General features: G+C 61.8%; 2 long non-coding RNA genes across 5 annotated transcripts; both read right to left on the bottom strand.

Annotated features, from left to right (window-relative positions):
- Positions 1-1,356: 1,356 nt before the first annotated feature.
- On the bottom strand, positions 1,357-4,693 carry LOC141409120 (uncharacterized). Its single transcript, XR_012427888.1, has 3 exons — positions 3,936-4,693; positions 2,561-2,830; positions 1,357-1,907 (listed from the first exon to the last, which is right to left on the bottom strand). It is a non-coding gene; the product is annotated as an uncharacterized lncRNA (long non-coding RNA).
- A 7,455-nt stretch (positions 4,694-12,148) lies between these two features.
- Positions 12,149-14,178, bottom strand: LOC102124392 (uncharacterized). Of its 4 annotated transcripts, none has more exons than XR_012427882.1 (4): positions 13,664-14,178; positions 13,532-13,563; positions 13,309-13,402; positions 12,149-12,982 (listed from the first exon to the last, which is right to left on the bottom strand). It is a non-coding gene; the product is annotated as an uncharacterized lncRNA (long non-coding RNA). The 4 variants fall into 4 exon arrangements; XR_012427886.1 differs by having other exon boundaries at positions 12,835-12,982; positions 13,309-13,397; positions 13,664-13,797; XR_012427887.1 differs by lacking the exon at positions 13,532-13,563 and having other exon boundaries at positions 13,881-14,101.
- Positions 14,179-14,916: the final 738 nt, after the last annotated feature.

Here is a 14,916-nt window from a genome sequence, read left to right as displayed (position 1 = left end):
AGGACAGCCACAGTTACCCCTGGCGCTGCACGGCCCTGAGGCTGGGCAAGGCTGTCCACCCCGCTGTCAGACCCCAGCAGCGAAGGGGTCTAGAAGGCAGTCCTGGGAACCCTACAGAGAGGCCCACCGGGACAAGGTCGGGGCAGTTCTGTTCCCATCAGGCCGAGCCCGGGTGTCTCTGGACCTCCAGGGTGGCTGCCGAGGGAGCTCCGGAAGGTCAGCGTAGGGGCCGTGGGCCCCTGTGGTTGTGCCCAGCCCAGCATCCCAGGGAGCTCCCTCCACGTGTTCATCCCACGAGGTTCCTGCTGCAGTCAGAGTGGAGGATGGGAGGCCTGGGGCGGAGGGTCGGGGGATTGAAGGGGCCAGTGCAGAGGACAACGCGAGCCCCAGGGGCCCGGGGTCCTGGTCGTCCTGGTCCTGCCGTTTTTTTTAGAAGTGAGTCCTGCACCCCAGCCGGTGTAGAGCCCAGGACGCAGCCGAGAGTGGAGGGTGGGAGGCGGCATCGAGGCAGATGGCAACCCCTTGGACGCAGGCTCAGGACGCCGGGGTCAGGGAGTGAGCGCCGGGGCCTCCTCAAAGCCGCGGGGTCCAAAGAGGCCACTGTCCCCGGCCCCGCCCCCCCTCCCCCCTCCGCAGTCCCGCGTGGCCGCCTCCTCCGCGCGTGGCCGCTTCCTCCGCGCGTGGCCGCTTCAGCAGCGCCCGGCGCAGGCCGCACTCCGCCACCAGGGGGCGCCATAGCCCCTCGCGCGCCGCCTCCCGCGACCCCGCGGCGGAAACGCGAACACAAAGACCGGCGCGGCCAGGACGGCGGCGCGGCCAGGACGGCCACGTGCCCGGAGCGCCGGGGTCTTTCCTGGACACCAAAGTCAAGAGCTCACGTTCCAGGAGGATCTGTCCGCGGAAATTTAGTTCCGAGCGTTGCCGGACTCCGCCGCGGGGAGGACGTGCAGGGGAGGCGGGTGAGGGGAGGGGCGGAGGGTCGGGGGTGCCGGGGGCTTCGGGAGGGCCGCGGGGGGGCTGTTGGGCGACGTTCGTGGCCGTGAGGGGCTGTTGGGGGGCGTTCGTGGGGGGGGCTGTTGGGGGGCGTTCGTGGGGGGGGCTGTTGGGGGGCGTTCGTGGGGGGGCTGTTGGGGGACGTTCGTGGGGGGGCTGTTGGGGGGCGTTCGTGGCGGGGGGGCTGTTGGGGGACGTTCGTTGGGGGGCTGTTGGGGGGCGTTCGTGGGGGGGGCTGTTGGGGGGCGTTCGTGGGGGGGGCTGTTGGGGGACGTTCGTGGGGGGCTGTTGGGGGACGTTCGTGGGGGGGCTGTTGGGGGGCGTTCGTGGCGGGGGGGCTGTTGGGGGACGTTCGTTGGGGGGCTGTTGGGGGGCGTTTGTTGGGGGAGGCTGTTGGGCCCCCTCCCCACCCCGCCGCGTCCCAGGGAACCCTGGGAGGGCACCCAGCGAGGGGGCCCCCCGGGCGTCCGCCGATTCCTCACTGCTGTCTCCGCCTGTCCCCGAAACCCCCGCACACGTTCACCGAGAAAACAGACATAAACCCAGCCAGGCACATCCACCAGAATGGCTGTGATTTCAGAAAAGCAGAAAGAAGTGCGCCGAGAAGGGGGAGGCCTTGGACCCCCTCGTGCATTGTCGGGCTGGGTGCAGCCGCGGTGCAAAAGCAGCTTCCTCAGAAAGGTGAGCACGGAATTCCCACAGGCCCAGAAATTCCCCTCCGGGGCGCAGTCCCCGGAGAGCCGAAGACGCCTCAGGCAAATGCGGGCGGCGAACGTTCCCAGCAAAGCGAGGCCCAGTGCGCAGCGCGAACATCATCCCCAGGCACTCGCTGCGACAGAGACGAGCCTGGGAAACGTGAAAAGGTCCAGAACAGGGAATCCACAGATACAGAAAAGACATCGTGGTTGCCAGAGCTGGAGAGAGAAGGCAACAGGGACCACTGCTTAATGTGTTTGGTTCCCTTTAGGGTGAGGATGTGTTCTGAGAGGAGGTGGAGGTCAGGGTTGCAGGACAGGGTGAAAGCACTAAATGCCACTAAATTGTTTGCTTTAACGTCATTAATTTTGTTATGTGAATTTCATCTCAAAAGAATAAATAAGTCAAGCTGGCTGCAGGGCCCACCCCACCCCGGTCTGGAGCAGGGTCTTCTGGGGTGTGGCCTATGGCTTCCCCTCCCTCCAGGCTCCTCCACCTCCGCCTTTCTCTCCACCTCTGCCCTCACCCAGGCTCCACCACGACCAGCTTCCTCCACCCCCCAGGAGACCATGAAGGCCCACGTCTGAAATCCTCACTGAGCCCATCTCCCATCTCCCTGAACCATGGGTAGGACCCCTCTGGCCCCCAGCCCTGCCCTTGACCCGGCCCACCAAGCCCCCACCCAGATCCACACCACCAGGCACTCTTGCCCTTGGCCTGCTGCCAGGCTGGCCCCACTCCTTCTGGGCCTCCTGGAGCTTCAACCCCTGCCTCCGCGGTAGACCTTGGCCTTTAGCATGCTCAGTCTCCTCAGGGGCAGCCCCGGGAGCAGCCCAGGGCCATCTTCTTGGGTCAAAGCCCCCCACCCTACCTGCCCTCTTGCCAGGACTAGCTGTGTCCTGCAGCAGCCCAGCATGTGCCGGTGAGCTGGCCTTTTCCCAGGCCCAGTGCCCAAGGAGGAGCTGATTTCACAGGCTCGGAGGCTCCGGGAAGAGTCTGGGGACTCAGGAATATCTGCCCAGGTGTCTCCACTGCGTCTGCCAGGGCCTCCAGCTTTCCTAACCAGGACCCTGGCCTCTGGCCTTGGTTGGGTATTTCACCTTCTTCCATGTTTAGTCCCTTGGGCTCTGCTGTTCTCCTGCTGGAGATGAGAACATCCTATGTGCAACCAGAGATGCCCTCTGGCTTTCACACCTGCCTGCTTCTCACCCTCAGCCCTTTCTCACTCAGCAAAACTGTGGGGGTCCCTAGTCAGCAGCTCCCTGGGCAGCTCTCTGAGCAAGGTGGTCTCTGGGGTCATGAAGGGGAGCTGGCTAGGACACGCCGGAAACTCAGCCACCTCTCCCCTTCAACTCAGCCGGCCCCCACCGGAAGTGCACAGAAGCCGGGAAGAGAGGCTGGAGCCCGACCTGAGGGCAGCACAGGAGGTGTCTCTGCAGCTGGTGTCCTGCCACCCCTGCAGGCTGCACACGTCCTGGGCACTCTCCTTAGCCACAGACAGAACAGCCAGTGCCAGAGTCTGCTTCACCTCCCCTGAAGCACACTCATTCACCCACACCCGATGCAGCCCGACGTGCAGGGAGCATGGGCTGGGTGCACCTCCACCGGTGAGAAGGCTGAGCCCCCGTGGTCCTGGGAGCCTGGCTCTGAGGCCTCTCATTTTCCCCTGCCTCCCTAAGACTTTTCTGTCTCTCCGGCCATTGAAAGGCTTCGTTCCTTAAAGTCCTGTTACACTCTCCTTTCCCAGAATGCAGCGAGCCAAGACTGTACCACTGCATGTCAGCCTGGGTGGCAGAGCAAGACCCTATCTTAAAAAAAAAATTGATTGGACGTGGTGGCTCACACCTGTAATCCCAGCACTTTGGGAGGCCAAGGTGGGTGGATCATTTGAGGTCAGGAGTTCAGGACCAGCCTGGCCAACATGGCAAAACCTCATCTCTCTACTAAAAATACAAAAATTAGCATGGCGTGCTAGTGCACGCCCATAATCCCAGCTACTGGAGAGGCTGAGGTAAGAGAATCGCTTGAACCCAAGAGATGGAGATTGCAGTGAGCCGAGATCACACCACTGCACTCCAGCCTGGGCAACAGAGGGAGACTCTGTCTCAAAAAGAAAGAAAAGAAAAGAAAATCTTCTTTCCATGATGCGAATGTCAGGCCCTGTGGCCTCTTGCACTGGCCAGAAGGGCTGGGGTCACTGGCCCACCCTCAAGGGACAAGGAGGAGAGGTGAGGCTGTGGGCGCACCTGATTTTACCTCCTGGAATCCATGTTCTCTGGGCTTAGGGAGCATCTGGAGTTGACTCTTCCTCCATGGGACCCTCCCTTTCTCAGGAAAACTTCCTCTCCAAGGGGATCCCGCAGGGCTAAGAAACACCCTCTTCACCTCCCTCCTGCCCGGTCCTTCTGACCAGGCAAGAGAGTGCAGACCCTCCCCGACCTGGGAGGAGGGCCCATCACCCGCTCCCTGCCCCCTGCTCGCCAATCCCCCCGGGACTTCCCAGGCCGCTCCTTCCACCTGAAGGATCTAGGCTCACAGGTCACCTGTCAGGATGGGGCCTTACCCAGCAGGCACTGACCCAGTGACAATCACCCTACCTTTCTTATGTATTCGTTAGTTGATTTGTTTGCAATCCGCCCCACGCCTATTAGAATGGAAGCTGCAGGCAGCAGGAACCAGTGTGGCCAAGCTGGAGGGCAGCACAACATGGACAGCAGGTTCATGGACAGAAGGCATGGAACAGGCCAGGCCCACAGGACAGCGGTCAGGAGGGCAGGCACCGAGAGGTGCAGACGGCCTGTCAGAACAGGGGTGCAGGCTGGTGGGGGCAGGAGCTGGAAGGGGAAGGTCACAGAGCCAGAAAGATAGGGTGTCCGCCACAGCCAATTCTTTGGAAGTTTTCCCGAAAATGGGAAGAGAGACAAGGTATGGTTCAAAGGAAAGCAGGGCCCGGGAGAGGCCTGTGTGCAGTGTGTCTGCAAAGGGAGGAGGCGGCAAAGATACTGGAGGGCAAGAGGGAGAGGAGGAAGGGACAGGCGAGGGGACAGAGGGAGGGGAGAGGAGACGGGGAAGGGGAGGAGGGACGGGGGAGGGAATGAGGGAAAGGGGGAGGGGAGGAGTGGGTGGAGGAGAGGAGAGAGGGGAGTAGGGGGAGGGGATGAAGGGGAGTGGGGAGGAGAGAGGGGAGTGGGGAGGAGAGAGGGGAGTAGGAGTTGGGGGGAATGAGGGAAAGGTGGGAGGGGAGAGGGGACAAGTGGGAGGGGAGGGGAAGGGAAGGGAATGAGGAGGCAGGTGGGAGGGGAGGAGAGGACAGGAGGGAGGGAATGAGGGGCCAGGGGAAGGGAGGGGATTTGGCCCTGCAGCAGGTGGGATTCTGTTCAGCCCATTTCCTGGGCCACAGGGATTCATGAAGGGCACTGAATCAGGTCCCCGGGTGCACTGATGCTCGTAAATGCGGCGGTCGTTTTTGGTGTCATCACTGCTATCTCCAAGGCCCGGAGGAAGGACCAAGGGTGGGCCTGGCACGGGTGGGGGTCGTGTGCGGGGGCGGCGTCCAGGGCAGCGGCGCGGCTGGGCTGGTCCTGGCGCTGGGACCCGCAGCTCCGCCTCTGCCTGGGCAGAGACCCGGAACCCCGCACCGCGCCAGCGCCGGGCCGCTGCGGAGAGGGAAGGGTTACGGCGGGGATGGGGGTGGGGGGTTGGTGGGGGGTTGGCGGGGGTGCGACTGGCTCGGGATTGGCTCGGCGCGCGCAGGACCCGGGGGCAGCTGCGGGCCCAGACTTCCCGGACGCCCTGGCGCCTCTGCTGCCCACGGCGGCCCCGGGGCCGCGCCCGCGGAGGGGGGGCCCCCATCTCCTGTCAGCCGCAGTGACTGCGGGTGCCTGACGGCGCCGCCAGCCCGGGTGGCCCCTCCCGGCCCCAGCGGGGTCTCCCGGGGCTGCTTCTGTGGTCCCGACCTGCCTGGTCCCTGGAGCTGGGGTGGGAGCCCTGCTTTGATCAATTGCTGGGGGTGGGGGGACTGGTCGACCTCACCCTGAGGGGCCTGGGACTCTTTGCGACACCTGGGGAGCTTGCCGTGGCATCTGGAGGGGTCCTGGTTGAGCAGCTAGGGGGGTGTCTGGTAACCAGCCAGGCCCCTCAGGCTCCCTCCCGGGCCGAGGAACCTGGCAGGCCCTGAACAGACAGCCAGGGATGGGCTCATCCGCTGGGCGCCCTGTGCCTGCCCTCAGCCTCCCCACTGAGGCCGGGGACTTTAGAGGTGGGCATGCCTGCCAGGCTGCCAGGCCCTCAGTCCTGTGGGCAGCTGGGCAGGCCACAGTGTGGTAGAGGCTCCAGAAAGCCCAGCCCTGCCACTGCACATGTGCCTGGTCAGCAGATAAAGTCTTCCTCCTTGTGGGCAGTGTAGCTGCACCTGCAGTGAGGCCAGCACTGTTGAAAAGATGTCAATTCACAGAGCTTGACTGTGACCCAAAGGTGAGGTTAGGACTCCGGGAAAGGATGGTGGCGGTGTTCAGCGGAAACTCTCCTTTTCTTCTATCTGGACACAGGAGCCGCACACCTGCTTGTCCCCATCCTCCTACAGCATAGGGCCCCTGGGACCTCAGCCCTGAGCAGGATTTGGGGGATGGCCACGTCTCCCTGCATGGGCTCTGCCTCATGGTCCTCACAAGGCCCGGGACATGGATGAGACCAGGCCTGTGACCTCTGCCTCCCTGCCCCACTCTGGCTGTGCCAGCCTCCCTGACAGGGGCTCCTCCCTCCACGTGCCCCTCCTGGGCCACCATCCTGTTAGAAACAGGCAGGAGTCTCCTTCCAGCCTCCCTCTGGGGTGGGCAGACAGCACGGCGATCACCTGCCCCCACTCGCTCATCTATCACCCTGAACTGTGTTCACGATGAAATTACTCATCCTAGGCCGGTGATAAATGGCACCAGTCTAGAGCCAGCACGCGGCATGGGGTGGGGCTCCCCGCTCAGGGTTCCCAGGCTTGGGCCAGAGAAACCTGGTGAGCTGTGCCTTTGTGCTCACGCACAGCCTGCTAAGGGCAAGTCAGTGGATTTGTATGTGTCTGATGTGTGCCCTCGGTAAAAGCACGCGTGTGCACGATTCTGTGTGCTTGTGCTCAGGGGGCCTGGGGGCTGAGGGAGACCATCTGGGACGTGGGGTCCGGATGTGGTGGCCCAGGTGGGCGCTAGGCAGGTGGCAGAGTGGAGGTGTGTCGCCAGGAGGAATGAGAAGAGCGGGGGAGCCACAGAGGGATGCAGGGAAGATGGGGTATCTGGGAGCTCAGCCTGGTGCAGAGGGAGGGAAGCAGGCAGCTCCTGGGGGCACATGTGGGGCAGACTCTCTAGATTAAATGCTGGATTTGTATAGTGTGTAGATTTTCAGTAATAAAAATCATCAAAAACAATCGTGTTTGCAATTTATTGGGCAACCACTATCTGCTGGTCAACATCTAGAATGTATCAATTGTACAAGCCAAGTATTTTATCCCCATTTTTCCAGAGGATGAAACCGAGAATAAGGAGCTTTACGTTGTCAGTGACCGAACACGTAGTACACCCATGGGCGTGCGTCCGCAGGACAAAGCAGCCTTTGGCAGCCCTGGACCTTAAGATGTCCAGAGATCAGCAGCTCTCAGCTCAGGCCCAGGCAGCTGGACAGCACCCAGCGCCTCCTCCAGGTGCTCCTGGATCCCTTGCTTGCTTTCACTTTCAGCCCGGGAATCTCTGTGAAGTCCTAGCTGATAACTAAGGGGTTAATGAATAGTCACAGTGATGAGCTCCGGAGGAGCCGTGGCCCAGAGCAGCTGTGGGCTCCTTTGATTAAACCACAGAGGTCCAGAGGATCAGGCCTCAAACCTCCTCCACCACCTGCCAGCTGGCACCTGTGCAGGAGGTGGAACCAGCACCCACCTCACAGTGGCTGCAGGGTCATCTGAGATGTTGACTGTAAAGTGCTGAGCCATTGGGACACTTTTTCCAAGACCTCCTGAGTGCCGGCTGGCCCCTGGAGCAGAGACGAGACCCCTGTGGGGCCTACAGTCCAGTTATGAAGACAGGGTTCCTGTGTCAGCCAGCACGCCCAGTTCTGGAAATGCCAGGATGTGGGTTCAAAAGCTCAAGGACAATGGACTCATTCTGACTGGAGGGATCCAGGGAGGCTTCATGGAGGAAGTGGCATTTGAAATTGGCACCAAGGATGAAAAGAATTAGACAGAGGGGACTGGTGTCTACGTGAAGGAAGGCCAAAGCGCAAAGGCTGCTCTGGGGTGAGGGCAGTCGCCCCTTCCTGAACGGCGCGGCTCGGGAGGCTTTGGCAGAAGGTGGGTCTGCACACCCCAGGCGCAAGCTTCCTTTTCTCCACTCCACACCAGGAAGAAGGGCTGTGTGAACTGCTCACCACTGTCTTCCTGGGTCTGCAGCTCTGCGCCTGGCACAGAGATAGGCTCAGTGACGGTTGAAGGAATCGGAGAAATAATGAAATGTGTGTTCATCCTGCAGACGGTGGAGACTCAGCTTAATGGTTAATGTCAGCAAATGACAGATCCAACACCCCTGCTTGGGGCAGTGTGGAGGCGACAGAGGAACTGCAGGAGCCTAAAGGAGATGGCGCAGGCCTGGCTCAGGAGAGCTGCCCTTTCAGACAGCGAAGGGTGCAGGAGGCGATGCCCCAGGCAGAGGCTTGCCGGTGTCTGGCACCAAACTTCCCAAAGCAGCTGCCTCTGTGGAATGTGCCTGGCAGGGAGGGGGCCACGCTGTGAGTGACTCTACACTCTGGCTCCCCGGGGTGGCCGGAGGCAGTGTCTCCCGCCCGTGTGGGCCTCCAACTTGGGGTCCCCAGAGCTCTGCCCTGCTGCTGGCTGCACTGAGAGAGGTGGCCTTTGGAACGGGCCCTGTCCCCGGGGAGCCTCTGGTAAAGAGATTCACCTGCCCCCTCAAAACACGCCCATTGGAGCCTCTGGGTGCAGGCTGCCCCTCAAACAGAGAAAACCACCCCTTGTTTAAGACCCAAACCCAAGGAGACGGCCCCTCACGCCCCCTTCTATCTCCTTCTGTCCAGGGCCCCCTGCCTGCTCTGGTCCACCCCGTCCTGATCTCCTCTGCCTGCTCATCTGTGGGCTGTGAGCCAAGGCCTGGGCCTGCCTGTGGGTCAGGGATCCTGGGGCCTGCTTGAGACCATGTACCATATGCTCCTTCAACCAGAAGGCGCTGGAGACCACCCCCCACCCTGAGCCCGCCCTGGAGACACCCCCACCCCGAGCCCGCCCTTAGACCACCCCCCACCCCGAGCCCGCCCTTAGACCACCCCCCACCCCGAGCCCGCCCCGGAGACACCCCCACCCCGAGCCCGCCCTTAGACCACCCCCCACCCTGACAGTGGCAGTGCCGGGCAGTGTCAGGCTGAGACCGGGCCACTTGCTCCAACGTCCACTCCAAGCAAGCCAAAGCCAGGTGCTGCCAGCCTGCCACACATTGCCAGACGGGTCTCCTGGTGTGGCACACGTGTTATGACCGCGGCTGCTGCCCCCAGCCCAGAGTGCACTTCCGGGTAACAAATCCAGCATCCTGAGGCTTCACTGCTCTCCTGAGGGTTTTCCAAGGTTAAATTTCCTTCACAATGACAGCCTCCTGTCACCTGGGCCGTGGTGACGAAGCCTTCGGAGAGGAAAGGACCCATCCAGGGCATTCACAGTGGGAGTGCCGTCCACCCTCCACCCCTGTCCTGGCCCCTGCAGTGGGGCCACCACCCTGGGTAACAGGGGATGCCTGAGGTCCTGGAGGAAGAAACAGGTGACCCACCTTCAGTGCACAGGGAGCAGCAGGCCCCTGATGGCAGCCCCCGCACTCCCCCCCGGCTGAAGTTCAGGCTGTCTCATCCCTTGCCAGGAGCTCAGGGCTGAGCTAGGTTGGCAGGGGATGGGTTGAGGGTCTGTTGTCCAGCAAGTTGCCCAGGCCCCACCCAGGCCCCTTAGAAAACACCTGTGAGAGCCCCGCAGGGCACTGTTGTGAGCACACCAGTGGGGACAGACGTCCAGGCAGGAGGGAGCAGCCAGACCCCCCCACCAGGGTCACCAGGTGAGCAAGGCTGGGGAACAATGGAGGCAGAGCCCTGCGAATGCCCTGCTCACCGCCCCGCTCACTGCCCCGAGTGTCCAGGCTGTGGTGCAGGCATGGCGACCCAGGTGTGTTCAGGCTTCTCCTTCAGGGGAGGAGACCAAGCTGGGAGTCTGGGGAGGCTGAGGTGTGAGGTGAGAGCAGGTGAGAGTGAGCCCCAGTGAGCATTTTCACATGAAAGGAAACTAGAGGGCCGGGTGCAGTGGCTCACGCCTGTAATCCCGGCACTGTGGGAGGCCGAGGCAGGAGAATCACCTGAGGTCGGGAGTTCAAGACCAGCCTGACCAACATGGAGAAACCCCATCTCTACTAAAAAAAATACAAAATTAGCCTGGCGTGGTGGTGCATGCCTGTAATTCCAGCTACTCGGGAGGCTGAGGCAGGAGAATCACTTGAACCCGGGAGGCAGAGGTTATGGTGAGCCAAGATCGCGCCATTGCACCACAGCCTGGGCAACAAGAGCAAAACTCTGCCTAAAAAAAAAAAAAGAAGAAGAACAAGAAAAAAAGAAACGACAAAAGGCGAAGAAAGAACCACCCGAGATCACCAGAAGGAACCATGGCTGGAGCCCACCAGGACCGTGGAAGGTCCACCAGCGGCGGGGGCACCTCAGCCCCTGGGCAGAGCAGCAAGCAGGGCCGTGCCCTGGTAAAGGAGGGCACAGTCAGCCCCAGACTAAATGCTGCCTTGGTCCTCCTAGCAGGGCTTAAAAGCAAGACCCCAAAGGACCAAACAGCTTCCAAGTAACTTCCTGGAGTCCTGAGCAAAGTGAGTATTTCCAAAAATAGTCAGCACCCAACAAAATTCACAATCCCTGTTCAAAAATCACCCATTCGGAAATCACCAGGTGTGCAAGGAAGCAGGAAAATGCAGCCGAGAATAGAAGGAGGACCAAACAATGGAGCCGACTCGGAAGTGACAGACGACCGGCAAGTCCGCAGGCCACTGAGGCACCTGCCACCGAGGCACCTGCCCCACTGCGCCCAGTGTTCCCGAAGCCGGAGGGCAGTTGGGACACAGGTGGGGACCTTCTGAGCAAAAACACATGCAGCCGAGCTGGGGTCACCCGTGGGAAGAGGGCAAAACACTTGCACGTGGGTAGAGCAGTCTCTGCAAGGGGCTTTGTGGGCTCCAGGACCAGATGCCGTGAGGACCTCACCAGCGGCGGGGCGGCTGTCTCTGCCCCACCTCACATGCTCAGTGCATGTTCATTTCATCTTGTTTCATTCTCATTGCCATTTTACAGGTTGAGGTTCAGAGAAGTCAGAAGGCTTCCCAAGGCTGCACAGCCAGAAATGGGCACAGCGTCCTGGGGTGAGGCCTCACGCCCTCTGCGTCACCTACCCTCCAGGTCCCACCATCCTCACGAATTCAAGGCAAGGTTCTGGGACCCCAGCCCTCCAGAAAGGGGAAGTTGAGCCCAGGAGGCACATCAGAGAGTTCGGGCCCATGAGTTTACCCTGCACTCACGCCCGGACTCGTCCTGCATCCTCTGTCGGGATGTCTGGATTCCAGAGTCCCCACCCCAATTTTCCAACCTTGCCTCAGCCTTGGCTTCTCCCTTTTGGGGTGGGACAGGGAACCCCCACAGCAGGCGTGTGAGGGCATGTGAGGGCGGGAGAGGGCGGGAGAGGGCGGGAGAGGGCGGGAGAGGGCGGGAGGTGCCCTACACCTGCCCGCCAGACCAGGGCCCCAGGGCTGGACACAGGGAGACAGCGCGAGCGCTGGTCCTGCCCCCACTCCCTCATCTGGGCAGGTGCTCCCAGGTACAGGTGCCAAGTCCCACCCAGAGGGGCCCTGCCACACCGGGAGGACTGACAAACCCAGACACAACTGACTCTTCCCCTCGTCAGGGTCTGGGCAAGGGGCCCTGTGGGCTGCTGCTGTGAGTGTCCGTGCGGTGGCCAGGTGTGTGAGGTTGCTTTCCAACCAGGAGTGATTTGGCTTTGGTTACCCGGAGGGTCTGAGGACAAGCACTAAAGCCCCACCTTTTTCCGGCTTCCAGCAAGTTGCTGCTTCCGCAGCAGCCTCCAGGCCTGACCAGGCTCGGGGGCTCCCACACCTGGGGGCCAGGGTGGGGGTGACAAAGGGCCCCAGGCGACGGCTGAGAGCCTGCCCTGGCGGGCAGCAGAACAGCCACCAGCTCCCACCAGGCCCTGGCAGCATGAGTGATGGCAGGCCCAGCGATAAGAAACTAATAATTTATGCTTCCAGCTCCCGGGGCCGGCGCCGAGGGAAGGCTGGGCCACAGCCTCCCCCGCACTGAGCGGCCACAGTCCTTTATTGCACAAATTATTAACGACCAGAGAATGAATGACTCTGTAATCAGATCAGGCTGCCAGCACTTTTCATTGCATTTATTTGTATAAATTCTGAAGTCAGGGTCTGCCCTAAGCTCAGCCTCGTGCTGGCTGGGCGCCCAGGCCCCCACCCAGACAGAGCACTGGTCCCTCGCCCTGCCCACGGGTTCCAGAGGACAGAGGGCTCAGGAAGGGGTGCAGTGAACTGCTCTGAGCCGGAAGCCGAGTTCATGGGCACCAAAGCAGCCCTGGGCCAGGGTCAGAGCTCTGTCCTTGAACCTGCCTCAGGGCAGGCTCCCAACTGTCCTCAGAATCAGGGGCGCCCAGGGTTTGGCAGCTGAAGGGAGGTGGGTCTGAGACCAGGAGAAGGCTCTCCAGCCCTGAGGGAACCCTCATCACCCCTCTGCTCTCCTCCATCCAGGAGCCATCCCAGGGTTGCCCCAGGCCAGCTGGCTCTCCTGCCTCCATCCCGTGGCCTTCCCTGGAGCCCCAGGCTGGTCTCCCACCTGCCCCCTCCTTTTCTGGTCTTGCCTGGGCCGGGCCCAGGGGCTCTGGCTGTGGGTTTTCTGTGCAGCGCCTCAAGTGAGCCTGGCGCTGGTCCTCTCCTGAGCCCCCGTTTAATCTCATTGACCTCTCGTTACGCTACAGCGCATAAATTCAGATTTGGAGATCTTATGTTCCATCATAAATTGGGCTGGCAGACTTCCGATCAACAAGATAAAGCTGTCTTCTGCGAGGTGGGTGTTTTATTAGTCCCAGTCCCAGTGCCGCAGGTGGGGGCTGGGGAGTGCACGAGGGAGGGGCCTCTGCTGGGGAGCCTTCCTGCCTGGGCGAGGGGCTGAGTCCCTCCTGCCGCCCAGGCTGGGCCCCAGGTACCTGGTGAAGAAAGGGACCCGGGCATTGCCGCCTTCCCCTGCACCTTGGGCTCAAGCCTGGCCGCTGCCCTTGGGCTCTTCATAAGATCTCAGCCAATCCCTGCCGCCCAGCCTCGCCCACCCGCTTCTGGGGCCACCCCCGGGGTCATGCAGGGCTGTGCAGCATGGGGGTCCTGTTCTCATTCAGCCACCTGCAGGGTCACCCCAGTGTGATCCCTCAGCAGCCACACAGAAGACAGATGGTCCATAGGAGACTCAGAAACAGAGAAGCCTCACGCCAGGTCCACAGAGGCACCCACGCCCGCCAAAAGGGTGCCACGCACTCACCCTGCCCTCTGGGGAACACACTGGGAGTCCAGGACATCACCTTGGATGGGGTGAGGCTCCATCTGTGACCTCAGAAAGTCAGTCTGGAGCTGGACTTGACATGGGAAACAGTAAAACACCTGAGCTTGCCGCCCTGAAAATCCCTGATGTGACACAGAAATCAGTGTGGACAGAGCGCCTGCTGCCCCCAGTGACCCTGCCAGTGGGCTCTCAACCCACCTACCCCTTCTGCAGCAGCCGGTCACAGCTGTGGTCCTGCTGGGGCACATGGGGATGAGATCCTAAAATACACAGCAACTGCACAGTGGAACCCTGCATATCCCATTTGGGTACAAGGAAACCCAGCGCAGCTCACGTGTGGGTATCCTCCGCTCTGTTAGCGTCCTGGCCCTCATACAGCACCCAGGCCTCGGGGCAAGGCCGTGTGCACACACCGTGGGATCTGAGTGTGCACTGGGGCCTGTGCCTGGGCTGCTGCTCCCCAGCCATTGGTGTCAGGATCTCCAGGACCCCCATGAGTGGTCAGTGGAGCAGAGATGGCACAGATGCCAGCGACCTGGGTCACTCTCTACCTGGGATGTGGGACCCCAGAGGCCACACCGTGGGTTTGCATCTGCCTCTTCACGCAGGAGCAGCTGCCACCCCTGCCTGCCCCATGAGGCTCTGTCCCAGGGGACCTCTGTGGCATCCCGTGCTGCAGGCAGGGCCTTCGGACGGATGCTACGCCACCGTCCGTGCCTCTGAGGCTGGCCTCCCTTTGCACTGGGCAACGTCTGCTGAAGATAAGGACGTTCTTCACTGGGCCAGGCCTGGAGTTCTCCCAGGTTGTGAGCTCTTCTCCCTCTGATGAAGAGGATACCTGTGGTCCAACTCCTACAAAGCACCGGGGACAAGAAGGCAGGCAGAGTCCCACCTGGGCAGGTGGTAGGAGTGGAGGGAGCAGGCAGGCAGCAGGGCTGCCCAGGGCTAGGAGGCTGAGCTGCCCTGGGCGAGCCCCAGAGCCCACCCAGGGCTATACCCACTCTGGCTGCGAGCAGGACCCACCCTCCCCTGGACACAGTGGAGGACCCCGTGTATGTGGTCTTCACAGCCTGAGCACCTGTCTCATGCCAGGCGTGTGAGATTGTTGGTGAATTAACAAAAGCCCTGCTCTCAGGGGGCTCCCATCCCAGCACATACACAGTCACATCTGGGGTCCAGCCTGGACCCCCCATGCAGTTGGAGAGGGTCTCAGAGCTGGGTCTGAGAACAGCAACTTCCAGCCACCACACCCCACCCCTCCCCAGCTGCCCTGGGCTCCGGCTTCTTGCACCTGAGGCTGTCTGTGCAGGGCTCCCAGCTGGTGCCCCTCTCCTCTGAAGCTCAGGGGTCAGTGCAGCCTGGCATCCTCATGGGGCCTGTTATGCGGGTTCTGGTCTCTCTGTGACCACAGACCCGCCAAGCCCACCAGCTAGTCAATGTGGAGCCAGCACAGCAGGAGCCCGACCTGCTAGGGCCCTCAGAACGAGGATCGTGGCCCCTGAGGCCTTCACACAGGATCTGTGCTGAGAGAAAGCTGATGTGGACGGCGGCACCACGGCCACGGCAGAGGCACCATCCCTCCACCCT

The sequence above is a fragment of the Macaca fascicularis genome, chromosome 1 (genome assembly GCF_037993035.2).
Source record: "Macaca fascicularis isolate 582-1 chromosome 1, T2T-MFA8v1.1".
Taxonomy (NCBI): Eukaryota; Metazoa; Chordata; class Mammalia; order Primates; family Cercopithecidae; genus Macaca; species Macaca fascicularis.
This window is presented reverse-complemented; position numbering and strand designations above follow the sequence as displayed.